The 24,910-nt window shown below is 32.7% G+C and overlaps 1 protein-coding gene across 1 annotated transcript in view; it reads right to left on the reverse strand.

Moving 5' to 3' along the window:
* Positions 1 to 10,243, reverse strand: part of LOC132715459 (uncharacterized) — a 34,291-nt gene extending 24,048 nt beyond the window's left edge. Inside the window, exon 1 of the mRNA XM_060698461.1 lies at positions 10,012 to 10,243. The gene's annotated coding sequence lies outside the window, so the exon portion shown is untranslated. The remainder of the gene's footprint in view (positions 1 to 10,011) is intronic.
* Positions 10,244 to 24,910: the final 14,667 nt, after the last annotated feature.

A 24,910-nucleotide genomic window follows, 5' to 3' on the forward strand; every position in this document is an offset into this window, starting at 1 on the left:
CTAACGTCTTTTGTTTCACTTTGTAATTTCTTTATTCACATTATTATACTTTCTTTTTGGTTTACAATTTTTGGCCTTTTGACTCATCTTCCTATATTTAATTTCATTTGCATTGATACCAGTATCCCTTCAAGTAATGTGTTGAGATTTACATTTTCATAATATTTCTCAAATTATGCAGTATCTTTTTGTCGTGCTAAGATAACGAAAGAAATGTCTGATGTGTTTTAAATATCCCTTTCTTTGCTTTTTACATAAATGAATTGACTGGTTACTGTACCACTTCCTTAAAGTGAAAGATTGCGTAAAGATCATCGAAACATATCATAGTTATACATCACTTAAACAACTGCTTTTGAATTTTAATTAAATCTTCTTTGCTTTAATTGATTGCCAGTTTTGCAGCTCTTAATTTGGTATGTCTCCTGAATCGTTTGGTTACTTTTATTTGAGATCATGTTTGCGACCAAGGCAGTCTTAGATAGGACACAAATGTCACACTCGGTAGTATATATGTATATATCATGTTATCATATTACTTTTGACAAATACTCGGCAAATTAATTAACTTTTATGATAAATAATTTGACTTTAATGTAATTGATACATATGTATTCTTTTTAGGCCCCAAAATGGCGACATATTAAAATCGCACCGTCTGTCTCTCTGTGCGGCCCGCTTATATTTGTGTCCGGACTGTAACTTATATTTTAAAATAATTTTGCCAAAATGTATTTCGTATCATATCATGCTAATGTGCCGTGTCTTAGTCCCAAACCCTACCTCAAATGTCAAAGTCACGCTTACTGTTTAAAGATTACGACTCTTACAATTATAGTTAAAAGGTACACATTTGTGTCTGGACTGTAATTTTGTCATGCATTGAATGACTTAAAATAACTTGGCACAAATGTCTACCACATCAAGACGATGTGTCGAGTCTAAGGTCCATGTCCAATACCACGTTCGTCATTCATTGAAGGATTTTAAAAAATGCATATATGTCTACAACATTAAGACGACTTGTCGCGTCCTAGACCCATGTCTCTTCCTCCAAGGTCAAGGTTATACAGTATTCTTGGTTTCTCGGCTATCTTAGAATATGAGAAAATATACTATTGAAAAACGCTTTTATAGTAACCATGCCTTAGTACAAGTCAATGTTATAGTTCCTCTACTTGGTCCTGCTTTTGGGGCATTTTTGTCTGTTACCAACGACAGCTTCGCACCGTCGGTCTATCTGTGCGTCCCCACTTACACAACATTCTTAGTCGGACCTTATTAGGAAATGAAGGACTTTAAAATTACTTTGCACAAACATCTACAACATCATGATGATATGTCACATCTATAGCCCCATCTTAATGTTCAAGGTCACACTTACAGATTTAAAGTTCACATTGTCACAACAACAGTGTAAAAGTACATACATTCGTGTCCAGAATGTAACTCGTGACATGCTTTGAAGAAAACAAAATACCCTGAAAATATTACATAAGTTTTTTTACTTAAGACTATGGTGTGGAAAAATAACTTTGAAATATGATTATACATATCAGCAACGCTTCCGTGACTCAGCCCTAAATCAGTCCATAATCAAATGCATCCATATGGGGCACAGAACAGACAGGGCTGGAAACTGAATGAAGGAGGGACAATTTTTAACCACAATTGAGCTTGATTTTAATTGTAAGTGAAAGATTTTATAGGGGAAGGAGCCGGTTAAAACCGGGTAATACTCCCCGATTAGGTTTTAGACCGAAAATTACTTCTGTAGTTTCAGTGTTATGTTCCTGACAAAGTTCAAAGTGAAGAAGTTCCAAAATTAAGCAAGACAGATTTAATGTTCTTTGCGTTGCACTTCTATTCAATGAGATCTATCTACCATTTAAGTTTCGTGTTGATACATCTTGTAGTTAAACAGTTCACAGTGTTCAAATTGATAATAGGCAAGTCGAAGTAACGATTCTTTGGCAGTGCGTTTCTATTTAATACGATCTATCTACCTACACAGTTTTATGTTAATATCTCTTATAGTATCAGAGTAATGTCCTGGACAAGTACAAACTGTCAAAATGAACAGATGGCAAATAAGGCAAGGCAGACATATGGTTCTTTTACACTGCACATCTACCCAATTAGATCAATCTACCTACAAAGTGTCTTGTTCATATCTCTTATACTAATAGAGCTATGTCCTGGACAATGTTCAAAGTATAACAAATATACAAAGGACAATAACTCCACATCTCAGGAAGGCAGAGATAAGGTTCTTTTGCACTGTACAGTAGAATCCCTACTTAAGACCAACTCAGATTTAAGACCACCCCGCTTTTAAAACCATTTGTTAACAGAACATAATTTTCTGTTCTTTATGTCAATAGTTACGACCACCCCTATTCTCCATTTTTAAGACCACCAGATTCGGTCCCAATTCTTTTATTTATTCTTTATTTGAACTCACAATTATGACCACTGATGTTTTAGTCAACACCTACCAAGATCACATATGTGTTGTAATTATCTGGTTGAATGCTTCTTAGGTATGACACTTGATTTAACAAGGTATCAAAAACTGTTATTATAAGGTTCTTCAATAAAGTAAGGTGTGAAAGTATATATTAGTGTTACTGTGGTTCATTATTGTTTTTAGCATATTTATTTTTCGGAGAATTAATTTCTTATATGTTAGGTGAAATATGTACATTACATAATAATTAATATTGAAATTAGATAAAAAATTAATATTAAATTTCTTCACTCTCATCTGATTAAATATTATAACATATATTGTATTTGTAGATAAAGATACATATTGTTTGTTAATACAAAATTACATAAATAGATCATGTTATCATATGTCTTGTTAGCGCAGTAGGTAGAGCAACCGTGTTGACTCAGTAATGTGTTTTACCCGTACAGGCAGAAGTTCGACTACTGGTAAAACACATTTTTTTTTACCTCAGAGCAGTCAATTGTTCAAAAAAAAATTCGTATACATAGTTTATTACATTAATATGAGATCGAATATTTTATTACTCTGCGATCAAAAAATACAAAAAGAAAATAGAATAGAAATAAAAAAATATATACTATAAAATATATATTATAAGAAGAAATCAAAAAGGAAAACGAAAAATAAATAAATAATAATAATAATAAAAAACAGATAAAGAAGAAAAAACTGTGGTTATAAAATGGCACTACGTTGGGTTCGAACCTATGAGTTCAAAATATTAAAAGTTACAATGTCTTCGATCTACCGGCAGAGCCATAACGGTAATATACAATTGATACTGTAAGAATAATGCTATATAGTATATGTAAGAGTTTACTTTTACGATATCGGATAATAATCCAGATAACCCCGTTTTTGGACTTTTCCATGTACCGTTAAGACCAAATTATCATCCTAGGACAGTATCTACCTACAAAGTTTCTTGTTGATATCTTTTATGGTTAAAGCTTCACGGTGCACTAAGCCTGGGGTTCAGTGAATGTAATCATCTCGTAAAAAAATAAATTTGTATGAAAACATCCGTTATAATGCTGAAATATACCGTTAAATTAGGACTGCTACTTATATGTCATGTTTGTTTATTCAAGATTGATGTACGGATGGTCAGAAGGCGGAGTTTCTCATGCAAACAGAAATTGTACATCCCATTTCGCCACAATGAGGTTACCCATTTTTATGCTAATAAAACTCATTCTGATTGCCTGGACACTAAAGTAAGACATGGAGTCGATATAAAACACAATTTATTTATGACATGTCGCTATTTATCTTTTTATGAAATTATTAAATGTAGCTTTAAAAGCAATCTCATAGTAAAGCATTATTTTAACTATCCAGTTAATTTTACACAATTATATCTAAATGTAGACGCGATATAAGCATTTTTAAGGGGTATAGATTGATACCGAAAATAAGCTAAGAAATAAAGACGTTATTATATATATATAATGTAGATGTTGATAATGAGGTAACCCATTTTTATGCTAATAAAACTCATTTTGGTTGCCTGGACACTAAAATAAGACATGGAGTCGATATATAACACAATTTATTTATGAAATGTCGCTATTTATTTTTTTTATGAAATTATTAAATGTACCTTTAAAAGCAATCTCATAGTAACGCATTATTTTTAACTATCCAGTTAATTTTACACAATTATATCTAAATGTAGACGCGATATAAGCATTCTTTAAGGGGTATAGATGGATACCGAAAATAAGCTAAGAAATAAAGACGTTATTATATATACGTATATAATGTAGATGTTGATAATGAATGTTTATTTGAATTTGAAATAAATCCATGAAGAAATAAGAAAATTAAAGAATGAATAAGAAAAATTAAAGATTAAGGAGGAGATATTTCTGGAAATATGGGTTCTAGATTTATAAACCTTGTCATATTATTATGATGTGGGAGTTTGAAGTAAATTCTATAAGGAATGGAGAAGTTGGAGTAAAAATGCCAATCTCTCGAAAACAAATCTAAAAAAAGTTCAAGTGGAAATAGTCTTGCTAGAGTAATGAACCTTCTTACAATTGATTTTAGTTATAATAAGACACATATATACCAAGTTTGAAAAAGTTACATTAAGAAATAAAGAAGCTATTAAAATCATTTTTTTTCATAAAACTTTTAAGTTCAAGGGAGGTAATTCTAATAATTTGTGTGCTTGAGTTGTAAACCTTGTCACATATGATGTGGTTGATGACCAGAAACTTATATTTGATGTTTGAAGTAAATATGTTAAGAAAAAAAGAAATTATAGTGAAAAAGCGCAAAAAAAACTAGAATCAGAAATTTTGACGAGGTTCAGCCGACTTTTGGTAATTATGGCAGTTCTCAATATATTACCTATAGTCAAGATTAAAATTATGTGTATAATTTCCATACTGCCATCTATCCATATTTCAAGTTTCATAAACGGACGGAGGGTAAATCTAAAGTCCTCTCCGGTTAAACTGGTAGGGAACTTATGTATTAAATACAAATTATATATGGTAATATTTCTTTATTTAAATGTATCAAACTTAGGTAATTCTGACAATAAATTCGTACTTTTATAATGATTACCAAATTTAATTCAAGGAAATTTTAATAAAGTGATTTGGTTATACTTTTAATAAAATAATACCTTACAAATTTAGATGGGAGAAGGGGAGGTGGCTTTGTAACCTTTGCTAATGCTACCAAAGATGCCAGTGAAATCTAACCTTATATACCAATGTTACAATAATTTCAAAACAATCAAAATTACAATATTTTATCATTAGACATTTAGTTTAAGAAAAATGACCAACACCAATATTATTATTGTCTTATACCTAGAATCTTCTCTATATTGACAAATTCAATCTATTTCCTTGTATATTAATAAAGTTCTGATTATTGACATTAAGGTAATAAATTTTGTTATTTCCCTTTTAAGTAGTACATGAAATTATATGATATATGGGTCAATAGCCCTCAAATTGCATAGGTTCATTGGTCTTGATTGATTTTTTTGTCAAGTGGTCAAAGGTCAATGTCACATTAACCTGTTAGATAACAATAGCTGTCGGTAGGACACCAACGCTTGACTATTCTTTGTGGTTGATAGTAAAAGAGCCTTGATAATGTAAAATTTTCTAGGTTACAAAAAGGGCAAAAAATTTCTTTAAATCGATGTAACAGTTATAGGCCTTGAAGAAAGTCCTATTATGCTCTCAAAGAAGAGTATAAAATTTCAAAGCCAGATGTCAATAGAATATGAAAATATCTGAGATGGTATGCAAACTTAAATGTAAATTCTAAGTTGAAAAAGGGGCATTATTCTACCAAATGCTTCATAGAGTTACCCCCTCCTGTCTACAGGTTGGGTCATGATGGTAAACAAGTTTGCAAAGTTTCAAAGCCATATGTCAATGGACTTTGAAAATATTTGAGGTATAACAAAAACTTAAATGTAAATTCTAAGTCGAAAAAGGGGCATAATTCTGTCAAAATGCTTGATACAGTAACCTCCTCCTGTCTACAGGTTGGGGTCATGATGGTAAACAAGTGTGCAAAGTTTCAAAGTCATTTGTCAATGGACGTTGAAAATATTTGAGGTATTACAAAAACTTAAGTAAAACATAAGTGGTTACCCCGACGTTCGATGACTACAATAGCTCTTCTTATTCTTATCGAATAGTCGAGCTAAAAAGGGTTTCCGATCAATAACTTGACAACCCATGGGGTATTGGCCCTCAAACTCCGTGTGTGCATTGGTCTTGGCAAGTAGATGACTGCTATTGATTTAGGGGTCAATGGGTCAATGGTCAAGGTCTCTGTAAATAAAAACATTAATCAGACTTCTATTGTAATCATTGTTGAGTACAACAAAATATAAACAAAATGTCATATCTTGTCTTGGAGAAAAAGAGTTACTGTTGAAAATCTAAGAATTGTATTACTACGGTCAGTTAACATTTAACAAGGTGATAATGTCGTCGGACTGTACAATGGTATCAGGTAGTGAAGAGGTTAAAAGTGATAAGATCACTAATCCATAAAAAGGTACAAGAAAAATGGTTTCCTGCGTGGAACATTTTTAATGATACAAAGATATTTCATTGAACTATTTTCAACATTGTTTGTGTGTGTGTGTGGGGGGGGATAAACGTTTGTGTCAGGGATATGGTTGACAATAATCGATCAATATAGAAGAAGGTCTTTGGAAACTGGTGACCGTTGAAAACCGGAGAAGGTCGAACATAAAACAATTATTTCTTTTTAAGAAAATGATTAAATAGGCATACCAGTTTATGAATAATAAAGTAAACAAACAAGTTTATGCAGAAAATATCTCTATTTATTGCGGCAGATGCCACTACGAATATTTTAATTTTGTAGAATTTCAGTATCAACAATTTATTGTTTGTAAAATTTGAGATAGATTTTAAAGAAACATTGATAATTTTCAAACACATCATTCAAGTTTTTCCACCTGAAACGGTAAAATAATTATAGAAAATTAGAAATATAACGTAACAGTTTTTTGTTCTTTTTTGTAATTCGGACTAATTCCCTAGAGGTAAATCCGTAACGTACCGGCAAACGGTATTTAGCTAGGTTTTCGAAAAGGTTAATTAACCAATCATGTACGGTTTACAGATCACATGCTTCCCCATGTACCAAAAACAGGTCACGTGCTCAACCATGCCTCAAAAGTTAAACGCGTACCAATACCCTGCGGTCTCCAGACCGCAGGGAATAAAGCCTCGGAATGATAACAGGTGGGATATTCCGATAACGGAGCAATCGCAATTTCGTCGAGGTTTTCGAGTATAAACGGAAGCGGTGCATGAATTACCGAATGATACCTTTAACAGAAAATCTTGACAGACAATATTTCTTGAGGTTACTCGGTGAAACAATCAAACTGCAAACACCCAATCGAACGTCCTCAGCTATTATTCATATTAACATCGGAGTTAATATAGATTGTAAGAAAGAGTTAATGTAAACTTCAATAATGAAAAACGAATGTATATATATGTATTTGACATGCAAAGGAAACTAAAGTCTGTTTCGGTACAATTCAATCGCAACTTTTCGGCCCTTTTCGTCAGTCTTCGGATAAGGACCTCGAACTACACAGAACGGATACAGTATAACCTACGCTAAGAACCTAGACATGTAAACAAATAATAATTTAATGCTAGTAGTTGTTGACAAGTTTATTTCCAATATATCAAGTGACTAGTTAATTCCCACCTAAAATAATTCATAAATACAAAAGCAAATAATACATAATTTGTATATATATTACTATGGTTGTAGAAACTGAAAGTAAAAACAAGAGCGATCAGTAATCACATGTGTCGCCTCATGATGGCCAATTTCATGTTGGGACAAATTTTGTGACAGACGGACAGACAGACGGACAGTGCACAACTAGACTTGGTACTGATCATTCCTGTAAAGTTTGGATAAAATTGCAGTAGTTTATGAGGAGTAGTCCGGACAAGCTTTTGCTTATCTGGCAACACAAAGAAAAAAACACCTTTTTATCAAAGGGCCATAACTCGGCCAAAAATCATTCAACCGAAAAACCCGTGCAATATGCGCAAGGACTTGAGCTACAGATCAATCCTGTAAAGTTTAATTGAAATTGCATTAGTGGTATAAGAGAAGTAGTCCGGACAAACTTTAAAAATAAAAATTATTAAAGGGCCATAACTCTGACAAAAATCATTGAACCGGAAAAAGCTGACAATATGCACAACTAGACTTGGTACTGATCATTCCTGTAAAGTTTGGATGAAATTGCACCAGTAGTTTATGAGCAGTAGTCCGGACAAGCTTTTGTGTATTTGGCAACACACAGAAAAAAACACCTTTTTGTCAAAGGGCCATAACTCGGCCAAAAATCATTCAACCGGAAAACCCGTGCAATATGCGCAAGGACTTGAGCTACAGATCAATCCTGTAAAGTTTCATTGAAATTGCATTAGTGGTATAAGAGAAGTAGTCCGGACAAACTTTAAAATTAAAAATTATTAAAGGGCCATAACTCTGACAAAAATCATTGAACCGGAAAATGCTGACAATATGCACAACTAGACTTAGTACTGATCATTCCTGTAAAGTTTGGATGAAATTGCAACAGTAGTTTATGAGCAGTAGTCCGGACAAGTTTTGTGACGGACGGACAGACAGACGGACAGACAGACAGACAGACAGACAGACGGACAGACAGACGACGGAGAAGTGATCCCTATATGTTGCCACTACTCAGTAGAGGCGACACAATGATTGTCAGTCATATTTTCAAGCATAATACACGGATTGACAGTTTCCAAACTAGCAGACGACAGGCTATTCTTATCAGTAACGATTGAGTATCTCACTGTATGAAACGTATGTAAAATGGTCTGACTTGTGGTAGGTTTAACCGTAAATTTCAATACCTTCAGTGTCAAACAATGTGTTGAAATATATACTGAGAGGAAGCTAAGATCAAAAATTTTTATTAGTGTAATAAATTTTATATCGGACATTAAATCGACCCAAAAATGCGGTTTAAAAACGGCTACAATTACATTGTTTTAGCATAAGAGATATTGATTTTACTTTTCGAAGATAAGGGAAACAACTCGTGTTTTTTTCACTCGATATACCTCGGTTATTTACATAGTTCATATGGGTGTATTGTACCGAAACAGACTTGATTTTCTTTTAGATGTCAATTATATGTACATTCGTTTTACATTATGAAACCACGTGGTAGAACTACTTTCACTCCGCATTGTTTCCGAGGTTATTATAGATAATAGCCGAGGACTTTCCGATTGGGTACAATTATATTGAAAATATGTCTGAAAACCATTTTTTATTCAAACATGACAAAAATAATGTTAAGGGTAAGGGGGATCTTGCATAATTTCATTATCACATTTGTACAGACTCAGTCAAACCAATCTACAATTTTCATGACATTAAGTTGTGATTAACTCTTATCTAGATTTTTAACTCAATTAAATAATATTAATATATTTATTTTAAGAATTTATGATAGAGCTTTTCTTTAACAGAAATTATAACTTATATCAAAAAAGTGAAAGATACCATTGAAAATACATTAAGTTTAGAATAATCTTTTATATTGAAAAATTAAGCATGTACACATTGTTGACGTGATCAGTAAATCATTTAGATATCAAATCTAAAATTGTTGAAAGCAGTGCATCATGTGAACTCCAGATATTTGTCATTTTACAGATTTTACCACTAATTCTCATTGTTTTCACTTTTAAATACTTTTTTTCAAAACTTTGTTTTGTTGGTATTTCATAACATTAACTGTTATTATATATCAGCAGACCGCCATTTTGTTTTGTTCTTTATATATTATAAATTATAAATTAATACTAAATCCTGTTATAACTTAAGATAAACATTGAAGTTTAAAGAATTGACGTAACATATCTTATTATTTAAGACATAAATCAAACAAAAAAACTTACCTTACTTTTCATTACCTGTCGAAAAGTATTTTCCTGTTCACTTGTTTCTATTTTTAACTATCCGTAAGAGGTATTCATTATGAGTCAATTTGTAATTTAAAGAAAGTATACAAAGAAACAGCCCTTGTCTTCTATCTTCTACAATTAAAAATGCAATAAGGGTCATTCATTTAAGTAATTTGTGAGACATAACTCCACATTGTATTTTTGTCTTTTGGATCAATGAAGTGAATACAAACAATAAGACGCATTACATGGGGCTAAATATAGATTTTAAATTTAAAGTTAAGATAGCTTCCGGGTAAATGGGTTATACCCGACCCTATCAAAATCAATTGGGTATTTAAAATTTTCATTTGAGTATTAATACAATTTTTACACCATGTTTCAAAATTTAATTGAGTAATTAATAACTGAATTTAAATATTGTCTTCCTCAAGCATTAAAACCTCGCTTGTGTTTCGTGAAATACAAATTCATTTTCGCTATCAGTGAGAAATGGGTTTCCAATAAAGAGTTTTCTGTACTTAGTGGATGATAAGGCCTGGTTTGCAAATATATATACTCTTCAGTTAAAAAAACAGAAAGTTCATAATTTCTGTATGTAATGTATTGATTGATGATATGTTGATATGTTTGTATATTACTTATAACTGTTTGATCAAATTTAATATAAGGAATATATAAGTACTTGAAAAAATTGCTGGTACTGAAATTGTTATAACGTTATATGATTATTATAACAACTGAATTATAATTGATTGTTACAGGAGATATATATATTTGCTGAGTGTAGAACAAAAGCCCCCCCCCTCCCCCCCCCGGACGAAAGCCCGAAAATGATCTTATGTTGACATTTTAAAAAAAAAAGCAAAAAAAATAAATAAAATAAAATCATTGTTTATTACTTGTATCAAAAATTTATTGTTTTGTAAGATGTATAATTTATTATATTACAAACATTGTAAATAAAGATATATGTCATAAGAAATTTACGTCAACACATAATTTTTTCTATATATCTAACATAAGTGATCAACAATTTTCACTATAACATTAACTTAACAGCAGATCATACTATAAGTTTAACTGGTCAGCATATTGTACTAAAGCCAACTGATTCCGCTGGTGGACAAAGTGTTTCAATGTTAAAAAACACATCTATCCATTTTATTTATTCCGGAACAATTCTTACTGTATATTTTTTTTAAGGGAAACATGCAAAGTTCGAATAACCAACTCCCTGCTGGTGGGTAGTGGGGGATTAAGAATAACCAACTACCTATCAAATTGACGCTTCTTTAGATTTTTTTATCACTATTTAAGATGGAGCAATCTTTGATGCTTGGTGAACATAGCGCTTTTATATTTCTTAAAGATAGTAAATAAATATGATTAAATAAAAAAAAAACATTAAAGATATACTAGATTTCTGTGTCCACTTGTTTTATATATAGCCAAAGTGATTTTAGCTCAACCTTGAGAAACTGCTTATGAACAGAGGAAAATGATATTTGCAGTGAAGTACTAATTTATTTTGCAATGTTAGTAAAAATTGGTTTATGGTTTATGCCATATTTTCTTCTTATACTATATGGTCAGCAGACTTAACGTACGGTGCTTTAGGTACACATTTATAATAGAATCTGCCGACTAGTTAACCCATTACCGCATAAGCATTTTGTGAAAAAATGGTTGTTTTCATTTAAAAAACCCCTGTTACACAAGTTCAAATTGCTATGAAACTATAACGTCAGTGGTTCTACTCAGGTACCCGTTCGTGCCCGAAATAATGCACAGAAGGGCACCTGAGGTCTTCCTCCATCAGTAAAACTGGAACGTCGCCATATGACCTATACTGTGTCGGTGCTACGTAAAACCCAACCAATCAATCAATCAATCTATAAAAACTATAAAAAAAAATGCTTTAATACTGATCAAACTTGGCACAAATGTTTACTGAGTCATAGCATTTGTATCTTAATTTCCTGTTACAATGACAACGAGGGGACATTTCAAAATCACTATGTTGTGTTAATTTTTTCCATCAAAGCTGCAACTTCCCGATGGGTCGGGATAGAGTGAATGGCTTTCAGCGTTGGTTACACGTTACCTTAAGATCGACCTGATGTCATTTTGAGCCTCTCACAAGTCGAAATTTTTCTTGGAGTTGAGTGGGGCGGCAGTCCCCCTTCAAACCCCCCTGCAGAAGAGGGCACCCCCCTCTTTTGCACCCCGATGTATCTGATAAATAGGGCATGGTTTTCACTATTTGAGGCATCAAAAGGGAGGAAAGGCATGAAAAGGCATGAACACACGTCTATATGAGGTAAAAGGTAAAACATATAGTAAAATATGTTGACCAGTTTCACTTACAAGGACAACAGTTGACCAATTAGATATCTAGAAAAATATGTTATTTTTCCAGCATAATGTTAGTAAATATAATAGATTCTACATCTCGCAAACCAATCCAACCACTGCTGAGAAACTAAAATATAAAAGAAATAGCTTGTGTGTTTTTTTTTTGTTTTTTTTTTGTTTTTTTTTTTTTGTTTTTTTTTTTTTGCCGTATTTTCTTCTTATTCTATATGATCAGAAGATTTAACGTCGCATCAGAAGATTTAACGTCATGCGAAAAAACTGCTGACCACTTAAACGTAAGTAGAATCTGCAGACCAGTCAAACATATAGAATAATCTGCTGACTTATAGTTAAATTTATAGTGAAAATTACTGACCACTTATATTAGATATACAGAGAAAATTTAGTTTAACATACATTTCTTATTGTTTCACACTGTTAGTATATATAATAAATTCTACATCCTACAAAACAATAAAGCCACTGATGACCAATCAAAACAAGAACCGGTTGATTCTCGGGTGATGCTCCCCGAGAAGGTTCTGGACACAGGAAAGTATAAAAAAAAATGAACAAAGGGCAAAACTCCAAAATTAGACAAGGCAGAGTTATGTTTTGTTTGCACTGTACTTATATTCAATGAGATCTATCTATCTATAAAGTTTCCTGATGATATCTCATAGTTTCAGAGTTATGTCCCGGGTAAAATTCAAAGTGTAAAAATGAACAAAGGGCAATAACTCAAAAATTAGACCAGGTTTTGTTTAGGTTCTTTAAGCATTGCAGTTCTATCCAATGATATCTAGCTACCTACAAAGTTTCATGTTGATATCTCTAATAGTTATAAAAATATGTCCCGGACAAAAGTCAAAAAGTAAAAATAAACAAAGGCAATAACTTCAAAATAAGGCAAGGCAGAGTGATGATTATTAAGCAATGCACTTCTTCCCAATAAGACCTATCTATCTACAAAGTTTCATATCTCTAATAATTAAAGAGTAATGTCCCGGACAAAGTTCAAAGTGTTAAAATGAACAAAGGGCAAGAACTCCAAAAGTAGGCAAGACATGCAAACATACTTAATGAGATCTATCTACCTACAAAGTTTCATGTTGATACCTCTTATAGTTTTAGAGTTATGTCCTGGACAAAGTTCAAAGTGTGAAAATAAACAAAGGGGAATAATTTAAAAAATAGGCGAGGCAGAGTTACGGTTCTAGTGCACTGCGCACCTACTCAATGAGATCTATCTACCTACAAAGTTTCATGTTGATACTTCTTATAGTTTTAGAGATATGTCCCGGACAAAGTTCAAAGTGTTAAAATAAACAAAGGGGAATAATTCAAAAATAAGGCAATGCAGATTTACGGTTTTTGTGCACTGCACACCTTCTCAATGTGATCTATCTACCTACAAAGTTTCATGTTGATACCTCTCATACTTTTAGAGTTATGTCCCGGACAAAGTTCAAAGTGTAAAAATAAACAGAGGGGAATAATTCAAAAATTAGGCAAAGCAGAGTTACAGTTCTTGTGCACTGCACGCCTTCAAAATGAGATCTATCTACCTACAAAGTTTCATGTTGATACCTCTTGTTGTTTCAAAGTTATGTCCCGGACAAGAAAAGGGAGGGACGGACGGACGGACGGACGGAAAGACGAACGGACAAGGCGGCGACTATAAGCTCCCCCGAAATCTTTCGGGGAGCATAAATATAATAGATATAGCAGTATTTTTTTATATTAAACAAAGCCGACAAATTAGATTTATCATGAACTATATTTATAGTTAAAGAGAAAACCTATGAATTAGAAATGAATTGCGTATTTTCATTTACACTGTAAAATTTGTTCTTGGCTGCAGTGAAACATATTTTCCGTATTTTCACTTGTATCTTGCCGGAGCACTTTCTTCTAGATTCAGCCGATATGCAAAAATTTAAGGCTATGACCACTGGCGCTAGTCACATAATCAAATATTTTACATAACCGGTCTATATATGTATATAAATCTTATTATAGTATATAGCTCATATAAAACTTTAAAATGTTTGTTTCAAGCACCTGTGGCTAAGACTATCAAATTGTATCAGTAATGTTAAAAATAGAAAAAAGTACATGTATATAATAATAGCGCAACTCATGAAATATTTATGTTCATACCACTCGATAAAAATAAATCCTGCATTAAAAGAAAAAATAATAGAAAAAAACTTGAATATCCTCGATGTACTACTGACGCCTATAATATTTTTTGCATCTTTTAAATGTCAACATAACATCATTTCCATCTGAAATCTTTCGACTTTTTTTAAGTTTCACACAGTTTATTACATTTTCGTGTATTTTATATAAGTATTTGCCCTATCTAAGAATTTAATTCAATAAAATATCGATTTTTGGCAATAATTGTCCCCTATGTTTTCATATAAAATGTTACTTTTTTATTAATTTATAATTTTATTTCGACGTTTTCAGTATACAAAAAAAGAAACAAAAACAAACAAAAAAGGAAAGAATACAAAAACTAGAAATGTGTCCATAGGACACGGGTGCCCCAACCGCGCCACTGTTCTGTCAATCTTATGACTCTAGGTCAAATATTTTTTGAAAACTAAAATTTTTTTACTAATTGAAGTAAAGAGCAAGCACTTTACAAATACTGAATAAATCCCAAGCAAACCCAAAGGTGCATAAGTACACATGCTGACCAACATTCTTGTAAACTTTCAGGCCTACAAGTGAAATATTTTTTGAGCTATGCATGAACAAGTTGAAAATTGCAAATTTATACTACTGTAAGTCAAGGGCAATAACTCTAACAAAACTGAAAAAAATCCACATGCAAAGTCCCAGGTTCATAGCTCTACAGTGATGTGAATCATTATTCCTGTAATTTAGTGATGCTGATCATTATTTCTGTAAAGTTGGTTGTTTCTAACTCAAGCACTCAAGGAACAAATAACAACATAATGAAACGGTTTTTACTAAGTCAAGGGAAATAACTCTACAAATACAGGATAAATCCACAAGCAAAACCGCAGGTGCAAAACTAAATGTACTGGGCAACCTTCCCATAAGGTTTAATGACTCTATGTCAAATCCTTTTTGAGTGACATGCGACACAAGTTGAAAATTGCAAACATTTACTAAGTCAAGGGCAATAACTCTAAAAATACAAAATAAATCCAGACGGAAATACCCAGGTGCACAACTACACATGCTGATCAATATTCCTGTAAAGTTTCATGACTCTAGGTCAAACACTTTTTGAGTTACATGCTACATAAGTTGAAAATTGTAAACATTTTACTAAGTCAAGGGCAATAACTCTAAAATTACTAAAAATATCCAGACGAAAATACCCAGGTGCACAACTGCACATGCTGATCAACATTCTTGTAAAGTTTCATGACTCTATGTCAAATACTTTTTGAGTTACATGCGACACAAGTTGAAAATTGCAAAATTTTACTAAGTCAAGGGCCAATAACTCTAACATTACTAAAATTATTTAGATGAAAATACTTAGGTGCACAACTATACATGCTGATCAACATCCCTGTAAAGTTTCATGACTCTAGATCAAATACTTTTTGAGTTACATGCGACACAAGTTGAAAATTGCAAAAATTTTACTATGTCAAGGGCAATAACTCTAAAATAACTAAAATTATCCAGATGAAAATACTTAGGTGCACAACTATACATGCTGATCAACATTCCTGTAAAATTTCATGACTCTAGGTCAAATACTTTTTGAGTTACATGCGACACAAGTTGAAAATTGCAAAATTTTTACTAAGTCAAGGGCAATAACTCTAAAAATACTAAAAATATCCAGATGAAAATACCCAGGTGCACAACTACACATGCTGATTAACATTCCTGTAAAGTTTCATGACTCTAGGACAAATACTTTTTGAGTTATGTTCGACACAATAGAGAACGGACGGACGGAAGGACGGACGGACAGACAGACAGACGGACGTACCAATTTTTCAGGTTTATGAGCTATTTCTATTGTTCTTTTGTTTCCTTGTGGGCTAACTATTGTTTCCGTATGAGCTAACTATTATTTACGGAATGAAGTCCTTTGTTCTCTTTTGTCCCAGTGTACCGTTAGTTAGCTCATATACCTAAACTATTTGTGCGGACGGAGACGGACGGACGGACAAGGGTAAATCTAAATGCCCGCCACTAAAGTGGAGGCACAAAAACAAGAAGAAAAAAATCTATTGACAAAAGTAAAATTAATTTCCTAAATTCTATACCGTCAGCTTATTCGTCAGCAGTTTAAGTTTAAAGGGATACTCAGGCAAAATAATAAAATGGTCTTGTGTACTAAAATCACGTTAAATTGACATTTTTTAAAGTCCCAGCATGAATTTCTGTATTAGGTTTGGTTTGAAGTGTAAATATATCTATGTATGTTGAACAAAATCTAGACGCCAACAGAATCACCGAATACTTTTAAAACAAATCATGCGACTTGAATAAACCCTTGAAGTTACAATAACAGATATTGTGGATATTGTATGATTGAAACAAGTCCAAGTAATTCATTTTGGCATGTTTTTTAACGTTTCCAGAGTTCACTGTGACAATTATTGTGAAATCTTAGCGCTCTAACCTGACCCACGCGGGTCAAGTTAGGAAACTACAATTTTATTCTTTATATGGAAAAAAGTTTTGTTCCTTTGACTGCCTAGTGTATTCATTTTAAGGATATTTACAGAATAATGAATGAAAAATTCAAAACTAAGAAATGAAAATTTTGCCTGTGTCTCCCTTTAAGGCGATAGTCGATAATGCGATAACTCGATGTGACAATACGATAGTGCGATGGCGACAGTGCGATAACGCGATGACGACAACGCGATAATGAAACAGTGCGATGACGACAATGCGATAGTGCGATGGCGACAGTACGATAGTACGATGGCGACAACGCGATAATATTATCGCATTATCGTATTGTCGCCATCGCATTATCGCACTGTCGTCATCGCGTTATCGCAATTGCATTATCACCATCGCACTATCGCATTATCGTACTGTCGTCATCGCATTGTCGCACTGTCGTCATCGTTCTATCGCACTATTGTATTGTCGTCATTGCACTGTCGCATTGTCGCCCTCTGGATTAGAAAGTCTAACCACGATGGTACTAACGGTATTCCGTACATAATACAATATCTTTTGTAATCGTTGTATATGTTATCTTTATATTAACAAAATTAGTTAATGTTGAAAATCAAAGATTTATTGTAGTACTGTCGGTTAAACGTTTAGGACCCGTGCTGTTTTAGTATATTTTTAATGACATAGCAGATTCATTAGAAAGGACAACGAGGTTATTTGCAGATGACAGTTCCCTAGCAATTTCATCATCTGATATTATTAATGCCATTTTAAGTTAAATTATCGCATGGTCAAAACAATGGCTAGTTAATTTTAATACGTTCGAAATACTTACAGACCGAGGACATCCAAATTGAGTTTTGATAACATTAATTTATCTCAACGTCACAAACATCTTGGGGTCACCTTAAGTAATGCTGGGTCCTGGGCATGAGCATTTATATAACATAACTTCTACAGCTTCAAAAGTCCTAGGTTCTATAACTTCTATGAGAATTTAAAAATTTAAATTAAAACGCTCAACACTCAATCAAATTTGTATATCATATCTGAGACAAATTTTAGAATATGCATCTGTGTTATGGGATATATGTGAAAAAAATAAACCCTTTAAAATGCAATAAGACGCTGCAAAAATAGTAACTGGCCTTACGCGCTCTGTTTCCATTGACAAATTCTTAAATGAAATTGGTTGGGTAAGCGCAAAATTCAAATGCTGATATTAGTTTTTAAAGAAAACTTTGATTTTACCTACCTGTATTTCAGATTTATTTCACCGTTGGTCAATGAAAATAATCAATATAATTTGAGAAACAGCTTTTACTTTTAACAGTGCAAAGACGTACAGAAATAAATTCGCGATATGTAATTCCATATCAAATTACGGAACGAACTTTCCCTAACCATTCGTGATGCACCAACTCGTTCAATTTTTTTTAAACATTGCTAAAATAATGTTAAACAATTTCTTGTTTTAAACCACCTGTTGTTGCTAAACAAGAGGGCCATGATGGCCCTGAATCGCTCACCAGAAACAACTGTTTTTCAGTGATTATAGATTTTTTTTTTTCAAATAAACTTGTAGAAATACAAGTCCAGGTCAACTTCACCTTGCCGGTTTCCCGACATTGATTATTTTTTTTCTTTAGAGTAAAAATGATAGGAACCAAGTTTGGTGATCATCCATCCATTATTTTAAAATAAAATTTGCCTATGATTGTTTTTCAAAATTGCGATCTTTCTTCTTTTTTTTAATTATCAAAAACATTAGATAATAATATAATCTCAGTATTTAGATATACATGTATAATGTTTGTCAGGATGACACCACCGGTCAATATTTGTGTAAGATAACATAGGTATACTAGTCAACTTGACCAGAAAGTTAACATTTCTGGTTAATTATCTTACTCTCTAATAGAAATGGGAAAATTGTATCTTTAACTACATAGAGGAAAAAGGCCAAAGGTTGTTTTGATGAAATGTATTCAGTGAACATGAAAACAATGTTGGTGGTGGTCCGCATGGTGGTGGTGGCCCGCATGGTGACGGCGGTCCGCATGGTGGCGGTGGTCCGCATGGTGGCGGTGGTCCGCATGGTGGTGGTGGTCTGCATGGTGGTGGTGGTCCGCATGGTGGTGGTGGTCCGCATGGTGGTGGTGGTCCGCATGGTGGTGGTGGTCCGTATGGTGGTGGTGGTCCGCATGGTGGTGGTGGTCCGCATGGTGGTGGTGGTCTGCATGGTGGTAGTGGTCCGCATGGTGGTGGTGGTCCGCATGGTGGTGGTGGCCTGTATGGTGGTGGTGGTCCGCATGGTGGTGGTGGTCGGCACGGTGGTGGTGGTGGTCCGCATGGTAATACTTCTAAAACTTAAACTTTAGTTTTGTTCCTTCATGTTAAATGCTAAGTTATAAAATATTATGAAGTAAAATAAGATGAAAAATAATTTCAGCCATATCTTCATTTATGAAATAAATTCAAATTTATTAACATTTAACTTATTATTTTGAGTGTTTCTCTATGGAAAAATTATTTGAATATTACCTAATGAAAGAAAAAAGAAGAAGAAAAAACTGACATCAGAGAAAATTGGTTATGCAGCTGTTCAGGCTATTAACACAATTACAGGTCAATCGATCAGGCTATTATATATATTATTATTATATTCTCATATAGATATAATACAACAGATACTTAAATGAAACCCAGTGAAAAACAATCACCTATCTGTTACACAGTGACAATATCCCATGCACATATGAAACATCAGGTTCAACAGTGTGCCCCAATATTTATTGAAATGTGCTTTCTCCAAGTAAGTAAGCTACCAGAAACAAATAAAACATTTTTTTAGGCCTTGGAGAAAATTCTCTAGATTGACCTATAAATGAATCTTAGAATGATGCAATGCCCATCTGAATTCTAGGGCAGAAAACAGAAAGATACAAAGCACATTGACCTCAGATCTCTGTAAAGCAAACAGGTCATGACATTAAGACATTCAATCTTATTTTTATGCATAACATGTACATAAAGAGGGAGTTTTTTTAATTGACAGGAAATTTTGAAATGAAAAAGAAGGGAGATTTCTTTATTTTTTTAAAACACCCCTTATTCTAAGCAAAATATTAAAAAATTTGACAGGAGAAAGAAGGTGTCTCCGGCTCAAATTGGGAGAGTTCACATGTATGCATGTACACATATATGGAAACATTCCAACATGAGTTATTTTCTTTTCATTATGAAAAATGCCATGGCCCAGGGCATTTTAGCTATAGTTGCTCCTAATATTTTTAGCTATAGCGGCCCCTAAAAGGGGCCAATCAAATTAATATGAGCACACTTGATAAAAGACTACTTCAGAATTCTATAGACAAAGTTTGCTGATCATCCATCAATTAGTTCTGTAGAAACAGACCTTTAAAGAATTTCTATTTTTAGCTATAGTGTCCCCTATAAGGGGCCAATCAAATAAATAAGAGCACACTTAAGAGACTGCCTAAGAATGCTACAGACAAGGGTTGGTGATCATCCATCAATTAGCTCTGTAGAAGAAGATATCTAAAGGCTTTTCTATTTTTAGCTTTTGAGACCTCTAAAAGGGGCTAAACAAATAAATATGAGCAAATTTGATAAAAGACTATTAAAGAATGTGACAGACAAAGTTTGGTGATCATCCATCAATTAGTTCTGTAGAAGCAGACGTTTAAAGATATTTCTATTTATAGCTATAGCGGCCCCTAAAAGGGGCCAATCAAATTAATATGAGCACACTTGATAAAAGACTACTTAAAAATGCTACAGACAAAGTTTGGTGATCATCCATCAATTAGTTCTGCAAAAGCAGACGTTAAAAGGTATTTCTATTTTTAGCCATAGCGGCCCCTAAAAGGGGCAAATCAAATTAATATGAGCAAATTTGATAAAAGACTATCCAAGAATGCTACAAACCAAGTTTGGTGATCATCCATCAATTAGTTCTGTAGTAGGAGACGTTTAAAGGTTTTTCTATTTTTAGCTCTGTTGACCCGTAAAAGGGGCCAATCAAATTAATATGAGCAAACTCGATAAAAAAACTACTCAAGAATGCTACAGACAAAGTTTGGTGATCATCCATCAATTAGTTCTGTAGTATAAGACGTTTAAAGGTTTTTTCTATTTTTAGCTCTGTTGACCCCTAAAAGAGGCCAATTGAAATGACATGAGCAAATTTAAGTGTGACTGTCAAAAGAATGCTACAGACCAAATTTGAGGTAAATCTGCCCAGCAGTTTCAGAGAAGAAGACGATTGTTGACGCATGACGACGGACGACGGACGCCGGAGTATCCCCCTTTGATACTTATAGCTCACCCTGAGTCTCTTCGGCTCTGGTGAGCTAATAATTAACAAGCGGTGATCGTACTTCTCATGCAAGGATGCAGATTCGTTCAGAGATCAAATATTATATTTCCGATCCTTGACGATCGTTTGTGGTACTTTTAGTTTATTGATTTTTGACATTTTCTAGTTGGTCGGTTCTAATATTCCTACTTAAATTGTGTCGAATCATCCCTGCTTTCTTTTAAATTAGTCTTCTTGCGTCTTGTCTGTGATATGCAGGCTCCATAACCTCTGATCCCCTTTCAAAATAATTCTCTCGTGGTAGTGGGGAATGGGGTGCAGAGCACTATTTTTTCAAATGTAAAATGTTTACTGAACAGAGACGCACCTTTTTTTTTAGCTACCAGACCCTATCATCCACTAAGTACAGAAAACTCTTTGTTCGAAACCATTTTCTTACTGATAGCGAAAATGAATTTGTATTTCACGAAACACAAGTAGAGGTTTTGATGCTAAAGCACCAAGTCGCCGGATAGAAAATGATTGTATTATCATAAATATAAGAAAATATCAGTATAATCGTTCAAGTATAAAGAAAAGAGGAACAATGTGTTGAGTAATGTTTCAAGCATAGCAATATTGTCAAAAAACTGTTTTATTACATTCTTTTCGGTAGTTTATAGAAATATATCGGTGAAATAAAGAACCGATAATTTATTGTTTAAAACAGTGATTTTATCGATTTGATTATTTTCACTGTTTTAAATTTAAGCCCATTAAGTTATTTTAGTGAAATACCAGCGTGCACAGTAATGGAAACTAACTTACTGACGTGACGTCGTATATGACGTCACGTTGTATCATTTCATTTGGCGCGCTTTTCATTTAGCATTAGGTAAAAACGTCTTTTTAAACGTTTCTTTGCATATAATAATAAGAAAATTTGTTTAGTTTGGTATAAGATCGAAATATATTTCACCTCGTGAACACAAGCAATTCACATTTCACTCGTGGCTGCCATTCGTGAAATATACCTTTTGGTGCTCCCCACGTTTACAATTTTTGTAAACGTTTACACGATTGCTAAGAACCGAAACGATACCGTTTAACCGGTGGTACTTCTATGTGCTACACTACACCATGTATTCGAGTCGCCAAATGATGACTTACTTTCTATTTTAAATACATGTACAAGTAAATAAGGCTCATCTCATAAGGTTCAGGGCTCATCACGATTTAGTCGGCTCACATTTTCTGCATTGTATCCCCATTTCGCTATTGTAAAGATCAAGAAAAAATCAACTTTACCAAAAATATATTATATCATGAGCGATTTTTGCATGATGATGCTGTGTGGAGGGTTGTAAACACCAATTTTCCATTTTTGGGGAGTCTAGGCCGTTCATCTTATCTTACTGCAGCGGTAATCAGGTCAAAAAAAGTACCGTGATATTTTAAAACTGACTCATCACTTATTACAGTTACTTACATTTTTGTTCATAACCATCATATTTGCTATTTGTAAGTTTTATAATTCTAAGATAAACGTTTTCTAAATTTTAAAATCACAACTCATGTTTACGGCGGTAAATTGGTCATGCATCCGAGTCATAAATAGTTCTGATATTTTAACCCTCATACTTTTAACTACTATTTCGGAAAAATTAAAAACAAAACACATTATTGCAAAGTACTGAATAAATGTTTCAATTATTTGGCAAAATAATGTTAATTTTTTATCTTTGAAAACAATTTTCCAATTACCACGCAGCGACTAGTCATTAACTAGAATGGTAAGATTTCACGAATGGTATTAACATTGGGGAGGCATAGCCAGTATAGCCTCCCCAATGTTAATACCATTCGTGAAATCTTACCGCAGCGGTAATCAGGTCAAAAAATAGTACCTTGATTTATTTAAGCTGACTCATCACAGACATTTACAATATGAAAATATTTTCATTCTTTAACTTCATATCTGCAATTTTTAAAGATAATAATTCTCTGAAAAATTTTGATTTTTGTTTGTTTATTTTTTCAAAATCACTACTCCGTGACGTCATACTGCGGCGATAATCAGGTTTAGTCATACGTTGGTCATAAATAGTTCCTGTATGAAAACCCTTCTACATAATAACTTTATCAATATTTTTTTAACAAAAAGCATAAATGAAAATTTATAAGTAAATGTTTTAATTAGGTGGCAAATATTCTTTATTATTTTTGATAACAATAATCCAATTACTACGCAGCAACCAACTGTTTATGACGGGTCATTAACTAGAACGTTGCAACACCGCAGTCTCAATATCATGCATGTTCTTTTGTTGTTATAAACCATTAATAGTCCTTAATATTTTTTTAAAGACAAATAATGGTAAACTGTCGCTTACATCAGAGACATGGATCATGCTTGCGTGATAACTAAGGAAAACTTACTTATTAGTACACCCTAGGAGGCTGTACGCGGAAAACGCTCATAAACCGCTATATCATATAGCTGTAAGTAAATATTTTGCATACATTTAACTAAAAATTCACTGATGGTGATGAACATATAGTTTGAAAATATTATATTCTTGAACCATTATCGCCGGAAAAAAACTATTTAACTACAAAACCCGTAAGGACCTTCCAACAAAATTTTAGCACAAGATTACATTTTACATTAGCAAATAAAAAAGCAATACTTATATTTTCATCTTACATAATTCATTAATCAAACTTTTAACATAAAAGTATCTTTTAAAAATATGTCTGGCAATTGACAAATCATTACACTGATCTTTTATTTGTATAGGAATTTAAACATGTGCTCTTTTGTTTAGGACTATTTTGTAGTGAAAGTCTTAATATATTCACTAATCTCATAATTAGAATTAGACAGGTCAGGGATTTATACAACCAGTTGTTTAGTTAACTACGTTCATTTTAATCCCAATAAAAACATTCAAATATTTGGGGTAAAAAACATGAACAAAGTACCTAGTAGTCGTTTACCCGGTGATGATCCCATTTTAGTTTAACAAAATTTTATTGCATATTTTGTACATGATTAATTTACACAATCTAACATCAATATCTTAAGCATGAATATAATGTACATACAAAAGGGTTGGACCAAAAGTTATACCAACATTATCTAGGGTCCTCCCCTGAAGGTCTATCTTGATGGCTTAATGGTAACATAGTAAGTAAATGTGGTTTTTAGAAATTCTGAGATATTTATTTATAAGATAAGCGATATTAATTTCATGTATTTTAACTGGTAAAAAAGAATCGCTTAACCTAAAAAACAAAGAAAATTACAAAATGACTTAATGAGGTAGAATGGAATATATATATATATATATATATATATATATATATATATATATATATATATATATATATATATATATATATATATATATATATATATATATATATGCCATTAAAAATTTGCCACTTTTAAAAACGTACCAAACCTTGATTTCCAGCAGTATTTAATAAACTTAATATGAAAATGAATATAGTAAATGTGTAAACAAAATTAGGTAAATCTTCTACTACTTTTGATGAAATTGTGCA

The sequence above is a fragment of the Ruditapes philippinarum genome, unplaced genomic scaffold (genome assembly GCF_026571515.1).
Source record: "Ruditapes philippinarum isolate M1 unplaced genomic scaffold, ASM2657151v2 ctg879_1_1_1_1, whole genome shotgun sequence".
NCBI lineage: Eukaryota > Metazoa > Mollusca > Bivalvia > Venerida > Veneridae > Ruditapes > Ruditapes philippinarum.